General features: G+C 42.3%; 1 pseudogene; it reads left to right on the top strand.

The window, feature by feature from the left end:
- Positions 1-1,665: 1,665 nt before the first annotated feature.
- On the top strand, positions 1,666-6,217 carry LOC102966277 (annotated as a pseudogene).
- The last annotated feature ends 8,287 nt before the right edge of the window (positions 6,218-14,504 follow it).

Below are 14,504 nucleotides of genomic sequence, written 5' to 3'. Positions count from 1 at the left end.
CTGACAGTGCAGAGCCAGCCCCATGCAGGGCTCCAACTCACAAACCCTGAGATCGAGACCTGAGCCCAAGTCAGACACTTAACCGACTGAGCCACGGAGGGGCCCCTACTTATAACTACATTCTTAATTCTAGGAACAATAACAGCTAACACTTCAATAGCCCTTAGTTATGTGCCAAGCATTCATCTGGGCACTTTCCGTATAACCTCAGCCCAATCTTTATAACATGAAAAAAGAGAGACTGGCTGAGTCACTGGCCAAGGTCACACAGCTAATAAGTAACAGAACTGGAACTGAACCCAGGTAATCTGTTCTTAACCACTACCTCCTGTTCTAATCTATATGCTTACCACACAGAAAGTGCAAAAGTAAAATAATAAACACCCATGTTCCCACGAGCCAGAACTGGCTACTAACATTTAAGCCAGTTGGTACTATAACATTCCTTTTCTAAATAATCCAAACAGTGGGGTGCCTGGGTGGCTCAGTCGGTTAATCGTCCAACTTTGGCTCAGGTCATGATCTCACAGTTTGTGAGTTCAAGCCCTGAACTGGGCTCTGTGCTGACAGCTCAGAGCCTGGAGCCTCCTTCGGATTCTGTGTATCCCTCTCTCTCTCTGCCCCTCCCCCACTCATGCTGTCTCTATCTCTCATAAATAAACAAACAAACAAAAATAGAAAGGAAGGAAGAAAGGAAGAATTGAACACACAAACAATTCTGTTGTCAAGGACCCCTTGGCCACTGACCCATCCTTCCTTCTCGTGCTCTGCACTTATTGCCACAAATTTAATTCATATTCTTCCAATCTGATTGGTAGTGGTGCCACGGGCACTTACAGGTGAAATGGTCCCCTTTATTTTCACCCGACTGCTGCCTGTCTATTGCTTAAAGACCACTACACTGCAACCCCTCCCACTCAAAACTCCTGCACTTGGGATTGCATTTGAACCAACCAAAAATGAGAGCCATTCTTGAAGCAAAGATTGAGATTGAACTGAAGTACAAGGACTGATAGATAAGGCTCCATCTGGAGAACAGCTTTTAATGCTGAGACGGATTGTGTGGTAGAACATTCTGGGGGGACAGGGGAAAAGCAAGGAGTCCTTCTACAGATGTTTAAAGAGCTGGACTTCCGTCTCTGCCCTGAAGGCTGCCCGCCACAGACTCCCCCATCTCAGGCAACTGTGACTCCATTCAGAAGCTCAGGCAAAATTTTCTGCACGAGTTTTCAGCCCTTTGTCTCAAAGTCCATGTCCCACAGTTCAGGTCAGAGATCTTTCTTCGTTTTGCTCGCTGATGCCTGCCAGGGGTCTAGAATGGTGAGTAACTCATGAGTAACTCTGAGTAAATATTCGTTAGGGAGTTGGAGATGCCAAAGGAAGACAGGGAACAGCAGGAAAAGCCCAAGTCTTCAAGGCAGACGGCCTGAGTTGGGTTGTCTGGGAAAAACCCAACCTGCTTGGCGGTGTGACACGTATTACACATACTTACATCAGGCCTCACCCACACTCTTAAACAGCTCTGTTGTTTCCCTGACTCAAAACAGTCTTGGGTGGAGACAAGTGAATATACCCATTTGACAGGCTGCAGACATAAGCCCCATATGTTATAAGAGCAATCAATACCCATGCTAATAACTTAGTAAGGATTTGTGAACAACTAAGATGATATACGCCAAGGGTTACCTGTACGCCAGGTACCGCTGTAGGTGTGGGGATGTATGAGCCAGCAAAATAAAGATCTCTGCCTTCGTGGAGGTTACAGTGTAGTAGGGGAAGCAGGCAATCAATGTAGTCCTTGTACTGTTGTATAAGGGGATAAGGGCAAGGGAATTTTTATTCTGGAATAAGAATTATCATTAAAAATTTAAAGGATTTTTCTAATGTTTATTTTATTATTGAAAGAGAGAGACACAGTGCGAGTCGGGGAGGGGCAGAGAGAGAGGGAGACACAGAATCCGAAGCAGGCTCCAAGCTGAGAGCACAGAGCCCGATGCGGGGCTCAGACCCACGAACTGTGAGATCATGACCCGAGCTGAAGTCGGACGACCAACCAACTGAGCCACCCAAGCGCCCCAAATTTAAAGAATTTAGTAAACAAATATTTGTTCACTCAATCCTGGAAGGGATAGAATCAAGGCAGCCCTCAGTTTTATTTTGGAAATTTTAAGAAAAGTAAGGTCAGTGTGCTGTCCCCTGAGTGGGGGAAACATTACATTTTATCTTATATACGTTGTCCCCTGGGTCACGCTGAATAATACCTTCCTACCAGGTTTGCGTCATCTTTCTCCCTCACATGCCACACGCTCGACACATCGTCCACTCTGCCCACCTCTTTTCTAGGCTCATGATGAGGAAACTGAGTGACTCACTCAGGTTCTGCAGGTGGGTTAGTGATGAAAGAATATGGAGCCTGGGTTCTGACATATTTATAGGTTCTCAAAGTATCTCCTGCTAGAAGTCTAGAATCTCATGGGCGGGACTGGGTTGGGTGAAGGGAGAGGAGAGGTACATAGGTATAGATAGCCATTATGGCTACAGTATTCATTTATTCAGGAAATAATTATTTACAATAATAATAAAGCTAATTTATTGAGTGTTGTAGGGTCCAGCCCTAGTCCAACAATTCCACAAATATACTTTTTTTTAAGTGTATTTATTTAATTTGAGAGAGAGGGAGAGAGAGAGATAGAGCACATGTGCCAGAAGGGGATGGGCAGAGAGAGAGGGAGAGAATCTCAAGCAGGCTCCGCCCTGTCAGCACAGAGTCCTATGCAGGGGTCGAACTCAAAAACCATGAGATCATGACCTGAGCCGAAATCAAGAGTTGGATGCTTAACTGACTGATCCACCCAGGCACTCCTTCACAAATATTCTTATTAGATCTTCACAAAACCCTATGAAGTCTAGGAAACTGAGGCTCTGAGATGTTGCATAAATTGCTCAAGATCCCAACCCAGAAGTGAGAGCATCAGGAGAAAAACCAAGCAGTCTCATTTCAGAGCTCTTGAGAAAAAAAGAAACCGTATGCAAATGCAAATGCAAAAAAAATGCAAAAAAAAATACATATGCAAAAAGAGAAGTGATAATACACACTTCATATTATCCCACATCAAAGGCTCATAATAGCTGGCAGACCCACTTAAAAAAATGATAGACCCATTTGCATCAAAACTGGCTTGAGCTCGGGGAACCTGGGTGGCTCAGTCGGTTAAGTGTCTGACTTCAACTCAGGTCATGATCTCATGGTTCATGAGTTCAAGCCCCATGTCAGGCTCTGTGCTGACAGCTGAGCCTGGAGCTTGCTTCGGATTCTGTGTCTCCCTCTCTCTCTGCCCCTCTCCTGCTCATGCTCTGTCTCTTTCTGCCTCTCAAAAATAAATAAACATTGATTAAAAAAAAACTGGCCTGAGCTCTATTCTGCTACTTCATGGTCCCCTGTGCCACTATGTCACCTGCACGTCGAGACTTTGGCTCCATATAATGTCCAGCACTTCACCAACTACCCACCAAATAATTTAATGCCAACTGATCATCCTTACTCAAGGAGTCTCCAAATCACACCTTTTGAATCTTACCATTCCTCTTATATATGATGCCTGCATTGTTATGTAAAGTATAGCTCAACTGGGCATTTGGTTACTTACCTTGAAATGCAATTCCTGCCAGACAATATAAAGCCTTCCTTTTCCCCTTAACTACTTTCACAGTAAGGAATTAATCCTGCTTAAGTCACAGCAAATATGAGAGGTGTTTTCTAGAGTTTTCTTTTTAAGAATCATTATGGACTCATGAATTTTCATGTATTTGATGCCTTTCCACTATAAACATTGCTCTTTTTGGTGTTAAAATCGCCTTGACTTGACTTTTTTGGAACCCTTTGCAGATCACTCCTTTAGACACACCATCAGCCAGGCTTAAAAGCTTCCTTGTTTCCAGCACAAGTTTTAGGTGCACCTGTCAGGTTCCTTTCAGGGGGATAACATAAGGAGTCAAGATCCAAGCCTTCAGAGCTGCTATATAGCTCCTCTCTGCTGCCCCCAGGTTGGGTGCCCGGACAGGAGATTCTATAGTGCAAAAGACGGTCTGAGTCCTCAACTAGAGGTGGGTTACCTAGAGGACTCAGAGGTCTAAGACAACCCACTGGGGAGCTGAGGACCCAGCAATGTGAAAGAACCAGTCCAAGTTCAGGTGAAAATGCTCCAAGACCAGAACAGAGTCCAGAGGGCCTGGAAGATTTGTAAGCAAGGATGAGAATAGAACAAGGACGAGTCAAGGCCCAGGCGTTTCTGCCCTGTTCCTCCACCAGCGGAAAACAGTGGTGAACAATATCTCAGTGTGTGCAATCCTCAGAAGAGGAAGCAGGGAATAGGATTACTTTTGTTTCAGTTTAGTCATCAAAATCTGCACCGAATGAATGAGTAGAAGTTACCTGGAATTTCTGATAAGTTCTGGATCCTGCTAATGAATGTTAACAAAGCACATGATAAGTAACAGACTAAAGTTAACAGAAAAACTCAGAAACTGAGGTTTTCTCGCCTGAGTTTACATAGTTCTGGCAATTTGTGATTGTGATGGTTTCAATGCATATGTAGAATATAGTCCTTTTCTGCTCATACGTTGTTTCTAGCACAGCAGGTCAAATAGAATAAAATATCAATATTTCACAGTGTCCCCAAATAATAATACAACTTCAGATGTTCTACTACCTGGTTTAAGAGCTCCAATACTATCTCAAGCTTCGCCAATACATGAAATAATTGGGTTGTGATAGGTATGGCTGAAAATGTAATTGAGCTCAAGATGTGATTTAAACATTTACTTTTACACTGAGAGAAAATGTTAGAACAACTTGCATTTGGGCTACCCCCTTAAGTTCTTTAAATTCAATGCCACCAATTTGAAATTTAATGTCACTGTTGGCATTTCTAGAATTATGAGCCATACTACTTGACCAAGTAATGACAAATATTACCATTTCAGGGATATGTTATGTAAGAGGAAACCCCATACCAAAAATCTTAACCTCCATTAATAACTGAATTTTTGATGTTGTCATTAATATGTCTATCCCAACTCTGAACTAGAATGATAAAATTTGCATGGAATCTGTATTTAACCACATAGGAAGAAATATGCAGGATAATGTATAGATTCAAAGTCTTAAAATATATAGATCAGGGCTTCTAGGTGTGGTGAGCAGCTAGTCAGTAGATGAACATGTCAAGTCTCCTTGGTGTTTCCTTATTTTTTTTTTAGTAATCTACCCACAACGTGGGGCCCAAACTCATGACCTTGAGATCAAGTGTGGTGTGCTCTGCTGACTGAGCCAGCCAGGCACCCCATCCTGTAGCTGAATATGCCAGGCAGCACTGAACTCCATCCGCTGGCTGCAGCCCTGAGGACTTCCTCAAAGTGGGATGTGAGACCTTTTACTCAGAATATCCTCAGTGTTATGTGGATGTCCAGCCCATTTCACAAGAGAAGATTGCAACAAGAGAGACCTCATCAGCCAGTGTGGTCAACATCAGCTGAAGGGCAGCCTACTTGCACTCTTGCCTTTTCCTCAACCTCGAAAGTACCTACCAATGCATCCAAGGGCAAGGTCCTCACCAACCTGCTTAGCATGCATCCAAGTACAAGGTCCACACTAACCTGACTACCATGCCTCCAAGTGCAAGGTCCACACCATCCCCCACATCACAGTCTTACTGAATGTCTCACAACAGAGCCCTGAGGCCAGCATGGTCCACCTACACTACAAATGGATCCCTGAGGAAGACAGCTATGTGGCTGACATTAGTTCTCACTTTCAAGAAGCATAGTCTCCATTAGACTGTGTTTGGGGAAAGGGAGGCAAGGTTCGTGTCCATTGCAATGCCAGGATCTCCTGTTCACCCAACTCTGCATGGGTTATCTCCTGAAGACCAAGTAACTTGCCTGAAGGAGGCCTTACATTATATCAAGCAGAGAAGTATGATCTCACCCAACTTTGGCCTCATGGGCCAGGTCCTGCAGTATGAATCTGGGATCCTGCCTTCCACAGCCACCCCAGGCTCCCTCCAGCCAAGGGGAGAGAGCTGGCTCTTCATTTACAGACTGTTTGCAGTCACTGAGCCCTGACGTGCAGAGTTCCTACTGCACACACCCTACCTCGGTGCTCCACCAGTGCCCACCCACTCAATGGGAGTCCATGGGCACAGACACATCCTGCTAAAGCTAGGATGGGGGGACCAGCCCAGCCTCAAGAGCAACTGTGGTTTTCTTTCTCACTCATGTACATTTCATACCTGTGCAATACTAAAGACCTCACTCTGTTCCCCTGCCCCAGTGGGATAGTGAGCAGTCACCAGGCTTGCAGTCAAACTTCAGACTAACCTCAGGGATAGGTCCTCAAGGCTGAAGGAAGGGCCAAGTCGCTATAAGAGCACAGTGAGCACTGACTCCTGTTCTTCCAGCCCCCTGCATTCTCAGGGCTGCCCAATCTCTGCACCTAAAGTTACCTTCTCACTCCAGGCATAAGGTAGCAAATACCTGCAGCAACAGGGAAGAAAGCAGTTGCTAGACCAGGAGAAAAAAACAGTCACAAGAACAATTCATTCTGAAGGAAGCATAATTTCAATCTCAGTCTTTAAATTTGGCAGCCTCGGTATCAGTCTCTGTTGCTTCAGGACATAACATGATCACCATCCAAGAAAGTAATCCTACAGGGTTTATAGGGACATCATTTATATGCTGATTTGACCCCTCAAATTTTTTGAGATTCCCTTTTGAGTCCAACAGAGGCAGTTGGTTGAAGTAGCAAGACATTGACATGCTGAGTTTCCTTTTCCTTAGAGGCTCTTTCCCGATCTTGAACTTTGGCATAATTCTTATTCATATTTGGGCATTTCTCTTTGCACAACTCCTCAAAGACACTCTTGTGTCATTTGAAAAGCATTCTTCAGACCATAGACCGAAAACGATCCCTTTGAGGTGGCGGCGGTGGATGCCAAGAGAAAAAGGGTACCTACTGTGTATTCCGGGTCAGTGGTGTTGAAGACAGAAATGACAGGTTTCCCCAGCTTATGGTCCTGATGTGCTTGTCCCATCTCCTGTGACACACTTGCTTTCTTCCCTGCCCCTGGGGGTCATCTTCAAGCTACTGACTGCGGCACTCACAGATCTCACAGTGTGGTGCTACTTTTTTGTCTGTGGGCTATTTCTCCAGGGGAAAAGGCAGTCATTTCCTAAAATCCATATGAATGGGAAGAAAAGCACTGTTATTGGTTTTTGTTTTCCATATGCAAAATAAAACTAGTAAAAGAGGAAATATATATATATATATATATATATATACACATATAAATATATAATTAACCATTTCACTGTCTACATACATAACTGAGACTAAATTTATACATAACAAAAACTCCCATAACTTAATCAGATTCACCATTAACACATTGTCTAATTTGCTTTTTTAAATTTTCTCATATACTCATATACGTTTACCTGTCATTGCTTTTTTTCCTAAGCCCATTCAGGAATAAATTACAGACATCATGCCCTTCTATTCCTAAAGACCCAATGTCTACCTAAAGACATTCTCTTACATGACACAATATAGTTATGAAGATGAAGAAATTTAACACTGACACATGCTGTGACCAAAATTCAAACATGGCCAATTTGTCCCTGTATTGTCCTTTCTAACACTGGTCTAGGACCCACTCTAGGATGATATGTTGCATTTATTCACGCTGTATCTTTGGTATCCTATAATGTGAAATGGCCTCTCTGCCTTCGTTGCCTCCCAAGACCTTAACAATTTTTAAAAATACAGGCCAGTTATTTTGTAAAATATCCTGTGATTGATTATAACATCCTTATTATTAGATTCAAGTTATACATTTGGGGCAGAAGTATCACAGAAGTGATCTGTCTTCTGTGCAGCCTATCAGGAGGCACGTGATGTAGCTTTGTCCCATTCTTCTTCTTTTTTTTTTTTTTTTTTTTTTGCTTTGTCCCATTCTTGATGACCTTTTGGTTAAGATGGCATCTTTCAGGTGTCACAATTATTAAATTTCAACATTATAAATGCTCTTCTCATCAAAGTTTTCCAGCTAGGTTTAACACCTGTTCATGATTCTTGCCATCATGGTTACAAAATGATAAAACACTTTTGAGTGTTTTCTTTTCCAGAAATTGCAATGTTTCCCCCCCCCCCATAATAGCCTTGTTTAGCTAACCATCCCAAACCACCCGCCATTCCCTCATGAACTGTGTCTTGTTTTCTCACCTGTGAAAAGGGACAGTGAGTGTTTCCCACAAGAGAATGACCAGCACTGTGGTCCTTAGAGAGTGATACCTAAGTGTTCAAACCTTGGGCTGGGTCCATGGACCTTTAAATCACACAAGATCAACTCACCTGACCACATCAAAAGAATGCAGCTGGCACTACCGCCAACCACTCTTATGGGTGAGAACTGGGGAAATTTTACACACAGACCCAGCCCAGTATGAAGCTTTTCTGCAGACCACTCACACAGCTGTGTCTTTCTCTGAACTAACAGAATAAAGGGGAAGATGTTTATCTCTGGAAATCTCAAGACTCAAGAATCCTAGACTCAAGAATGGGCTTCCTGGAGAGCCTTTGGTCATCCACAAGGGCTACGTTGCCATTACCATAACCCAGGCAAAAATCACTGCTTCTTCGTCACTCTCTTAGTTAACCTTATTTAACCACTTATTCTACTAGACACTTAGCAGGCTCTAGAGGTCCACTCTGAGTTGCTTTCTGGGAAGCGACTGGCAAGTTTTCCTTGGAATCTTGAGAATGTACACTCTTACTCTCCAATGTGAACCACTTTCCACAGCAGGCCTGTTGTAAGATAGATAGAACTATAAACCTCATTTTTCAGGTAACCACAGATGTTTAGAGAGATTACTGGTAAGTAACTTGCCTGAACTTCTAGCTAGTTAGTATTACTAAGAGTCAAAGCCTTGGTTGGAAGCTGAACTGAGTCTGGAGTCTGCACTCTATTTTTTTTAATGTTGTATTATTATTATTTTGAGAGACAGAGAGACACAGAGCACAAGTGGGGAGGGGAAGAGAGAGAGACACACACACAGAATCCAAAGCAGGCTCCAGGCTCTGAGCTGTCAGCACAGAGCCTGATGCAGAGCTCGAAGTCACGAGCCATGAGATCATGACCTCAGCCAAAGTCAGATGCTTAACCGACTGAGCCACCCAGGCACACCCAGAGTCTGTACCCTTAACTCCTATGTTATACTAGTCCAAAATAAACTCATAGATTGTTCTTGGCGGGGCCAGAAGCAGGGTGAGCTGAGCAAGGTGCCTAGGATGCCAAATTTAAGAAGGCTTTCACTACTTTCAGGTGCTGATCCTACACTTGCAAGGCACTGAGAGGAGTGCCTTGTTAAACTTTGTACCCTAGGCTCTTTGTTTACCTCACCCCACTCCCAGCCCTGGTTCTTGGGGAGAGCTGGCCAGTGTGAACTCATCTCACTAACAACTCATTGTGCAACTCACAAGTATCTCTGGGCTACACGGAATGTAAAGATTTCAGTTTTCTTCCTTTGAGCAATGGACAAGCTATTTAGCCTTGAGCCTATTCTGTCCCAGAGCACTGAAGAGAGAGCAGGGACTAAGATGGCTAAAGCCCTCCCATAGCTTGTAGCCCAAACATTCATTTCCAGTGGAATCAATATGGCAGGCCAATACTTGGGCCTTCTAACAAATCTCCTCAACTAAGCATTGGCACATTTTTTGAGGATTTCAAAGTACACAGATGGATGAAACTCTGCTATCATGACAACCGTATCATTTTTCCATTTTATTCACTTTTTTGCATTTAGCATGGTTGTGGTTTGCTTTCCCCACTGATAGAATGAGCACTTTTAGGTATTAACTCAGTTGTACTTCCCCTGAGTTTTATTTCTTTACAGAACTTAGAACTCTCGATAGAGGCAGGGTTCAAATTAGACTTTGCCATTTATTAATGTTCTTGGAAAAATCAATTTGTGTCCCTGAGCCTCAGGTGTTTCATCTGTGAAATGGGGATGTTAATACCTCATTTGCAGGGTTGTTCTGAAGACAAAATGGAAACAACATAAGTACTTAAAAGGCACTTGGCAGTGCTCCACAGACACTAGTTCTCTCCCTTTCTTTATTGGTCTGCGCTTGGGCCAAGGTCATCCTTCCCAGGATTTTAACTAAAGTGGTACAGACATGGGCACCTGGCTGGCTCAGTCAGGAGACCATGTGACTCTTGATCTTGGGGTCATGAGTTTGAGCCCCTCATTGGGCATAGAGATTAGTTAAAAAAATAAAAATAGGGTGCCTGGTTGGGTGACTCAATCAGTTGAGCCTCCTACTTTGGCTCAGGTCATGATCTCATGCTTCATGAATTCAAGCCCCACATGGGCTCGCTACTGTCAGTAGCCCACTTCAGATCCTCTGTCCCCCTCTCTGTTGCCTCTCCCCCATTCATGCTCTCTATGTCTCTCTTCCTGTCTCTCTTTCTCTCAAGAATAAATAAACATTAAAAAATAAAATACAAATACAAATATAAATTAAAAAATAAAGTGATATAGACAGCCAAACAATCTTAAGTCACAGGTATTACTCAGGTTGCATATCTTCTGACCGATCTCTGACTACTATAAATGCTATGGCTGGCCTCTTCTAGTACCCCAAACAGTGGGAGTGTTGAAAAGCAAAAGGGATTTTTTTGTTGCAAAACGTCCCAAAGTATTTCTTATCTCAAATATACATTATTGTTTTGGGTTTTTTTTCTCATGAATGATCTGAATAGTTAGAGTCGGTTAATTAGGTTAAGCTTTGTAAGCATCCCAGGATTACATTTTTGGTTTATTAAACTATAAAATGTATAAACAAATGTTAATCTGTAATACATGAAATGTTCCTTGGTGGAGAACAGCAGGGAGCAGATAAAACTCATGCTATAACATATTATACATCATTCTTAACATGGGACAAATGTTACACACGATTTTTAACAATTAATTTTACTCCTTTTGGAAGCACTGTCACCAAAAGAGTGACCTTAGTATAGAATTTCATGCACAAGGCAAGATACATTATCATGTATTTCATTTTCTTTTTACTTTCATTTTTTTTTTAATTTTTAAAAAATATTTATTTATTTTTGAGAGAGAGAGACAGAGCATGAGCAGAGGAGGGGCAAAGAGAGTGGGAGAATCAGAATCTAAAGCAGGCTCCAGGCTCTGAGCTGTCAGCATAGAGCCCAACGTAAGGCTGCGAGATCATGACCTGAGCTGAAGTCGGACACTTAACCAACTGAGCCACCCAGGCACCCCATTTTACTTTCATATTTTTAATAAATTTGGAGGAGCTTGAGGTTATTTTCATTTGCTTTTCTTGAATGAGCTTGTCCACACAACCCATGGGTTTTCAGTCTTCGGAAGCCAACTCTTGGGGAATGGAATATAGAAATTATTTGATTAAAAATCCCAGTAATTTGGTCGCTACACAATGATTTCAAAGTTTAAAATTGAGTTTGAGGGACACTACGAAAACAGCTGAGACTCAGAAGAGTTAAGGGATCATTCCTTTGGCCTTTGGCACAACTTATTCCTTACAAATAATGATTCTGCATGACTGGGGAATGATTTAAAATGTGGTCTTGTAAAGTTGAAAGGGTCCTTCACCTCATTTTCTGATCATGATTTCTATGTGCAAATTGGGAAAAATGAGCCATCACTTCTACCAAGGTACCAATCATTTTAAGTGATAGCCCCATAACTCAAGTTAATTCTTAGGCTGCAAAGAAAGTCTGAATTTTCATTAGGTCTTAAAGATCTTAACTATAGGTTTAGATAGATAGCATTTTAAGTCCAAACTTCCCTGTAACTGACCATCATTTTTATGTTTTAGCATCACAGTTGTATGTATAATTTATTCTAAGTAGGTCTCCATGTTTCCTTTTCACTGGTGTAGATGGAGTATGGAAGGGGCAGGTCACTGTGTCTTTTAATCAACACTATACAGTGCTCTTGCTTGCACAGTGATGTGTTCTCAAATACTCTTGCACTCTTCAAACTAACGGGCTTAACAGCCTAGGGACAGAGAAAACACTGGATTGTGCATTTTAAAAGGTTCATAAAAGCGTATCGGCAGGAATTTCAGGTATTTGAGCCAAGCTTCTGCACTTATAACCGTAAGTGACAATAAACGGGGGTTTTTTCCCCTCCAGAGAGTAAAAATCTTCTGTAAACCTGAACCAGATTGAGTCTTTGAGTTTATGACAGTTCTTGATATCTAACTTCAGCAACTGGCTTTTTCCAACAACTTTACAATGAAAGTTTCCCATATCGGAGCACCTGGATGGCTCAGTCGGATAAGCATCCAACCTCAGCTCAGGTCATGATATTGCAGTCCGTGGGTCCGAGACCCACATCAGGCTCTGTGCTGACAGCTCGGAGCCTGGAGCCTGCTTCAGATTCTCTGTCTCCCTCTATCTCTGCCCTTCCCCTGTTCTCTCTCTCTTTCTCTCAAAAATAAATAAACATTAAAAAAGAACTTTTAAAGAAAGCTTCCCATATTATCTACTTTCTTTTTATCTGCACCCCTCTTGATCACTTCCAATGGGACTTTTTGCATTGGGTTACATGGCAACAACTTATTATGGCATATCACAATTATGGGGGAGAACTGGTAAAAATTCCTAAGTCTCCATTCATCAGTGAGAATCATTAAAGAAGGAAAGCATAAAGAAAGCTCCGATGGTGTTGATAAATGGTGAGGACTTCGACCAGGGTTCCACAAGCACACAGTGAGAAGTCAGAGATCACCTTTTCCATGCTGCCAATATGGTGGGGATTTGGGGAGAGACTGACCTGACCACCAGTCTGGTGGGGGTGCTATGCTTTCCTATGTAGGGGGCAATATATCACCTGCTCAACGACAGGTGTACCTGGCCTCAGGGAGAAAGCCTGTCCCTAAAGCCCATGCCCACTACTGTTCAGAGATCATTGTGCCTTTTCTTTTTAAGGTTTTAAGATAAGCATTACCTTATCACAATTTTATTATGTGCCAGGCACCATTCCATGTGTTTTTAAGTCTATTATCCCATTTTGTCATCTCAGTAATATACAGTGTGAAACAGAACTATTATGTCCATTTTATAGATGAGGTATTGAGGCACAGAGAACACAGTACCTTGCCCAAATTCAACGTGGTTAGTAAGTCAGGCATCCACACAGATTTTCTGTAAAGAGCCAGGTAGTGAATATCTTGGACTTCCAGCCATGCAGTCTCTGTAACAATCACCCAGCTCTACTCTTGTGGGGCAACAGCAGCCATAAATGATACACAAGGGGATGGGCATGTTCGTGTTCCAACAAAATTTTATTTCTGGGGCCTGCAATTTGCATGTGTTGTATAGTTTGCATGTGTCATGAAATATTCGTTCTTTCGAATTTTCCCAACCACTTAAAAATCTAAAAGCCATTCTTAGCTCTTGGGGTTTATGTTTAAAAATATGTCACTGGCGGGGCACCTGGTGGTTCAGTTGGTTAAGCGTCCGACTTCGGCTCAGGTCATGATCTCCTGGTTCATGAGTTCTGGCCCTGCTGTCCCGGGGCTCTGTGCTGACAGCTCAGAGCCTGAAGCCTGCTACGGATTCTGTGTCTGCCTCTGCCTCTGCCTCCCCCCGCTTGTGCTCTGTCTCTGTCTCTGTCTCTCTCTCTCTCTTTCAAAAAATAAATATTAAAAAAAATTTTTTTAAATAAAAACTAAAAATAAACAGCTGGCTGGGTTTAGCTCTTGAGCTGTGGTAAGTTGTAGAGCCAGGATTTGAACCCAGGCAATGTGGTTCCAGTGAGCTTTTAATTATTATATAGTCTATATCATGATAATAATAATAAATCATGGTCTTTATAGAAAACTCAGCAAAGAAAGAGCAAATAAAAACCAGGCATAAAAACCACAACCCAGAAATAATCATAATTACATTTGATATTTTCTTCTATTCTTTTATCTACTGTATGCAGTATTCCATTTATTAATTCTAGCTTTTCACTTATCATTAGCATTTTTCACATTTCCTCAGAGGCCACACAACTATATTCATTTTAAGCGTACTAGGGGAAACTGCTATTTGAAAGAATCTTATAGCTAATAATTTCCTAAAGTGAAGAATCCTTTTATTAAGTGAGCAGTTGGTCACGTTCCATTTATCTGCTGCATATTTGCATTTCTAGGAATTGGTTTTTTGAAAGCAAACCGATCTGTAGACAGGGATGTAGTAAAAAGACTTTGAGCTGACTTCTCACTGTCCCTTTATTAGCCAAATGACCCTGAGCAAATTGTTGACTTTACTTTATCACATCTCAGTTTTTGCTTGTCCTGAAGATAAACCAAAACAACCGTATACAAAGTACTGAGCACGGACCTAGCAGAGAATAGTGGCCAATTGGTAGCAGCCAGCCCTTATGTTCCTTGCCACCCCACACCA

This window comes from Panthera tigris, chromosome D4 (genome assembly GCF_018350195.1).
Source record: "Panthera tigris isolate Pti1 chromosome D4, P.tigris_Pti1_mat1.1, whole genome shotgun sequence".
Taxonomy (NCBI): Eukaryota; Metazoa; Chordata; class Mammalia; order Carnivora; family Felidae; genus Panthera; species Panthera tigris.
The sequence above is the reverse complement of the archived record's forward strand: the minus strand, read 5'-3'. Positions and strand labels throughout refer to the sequence as shown.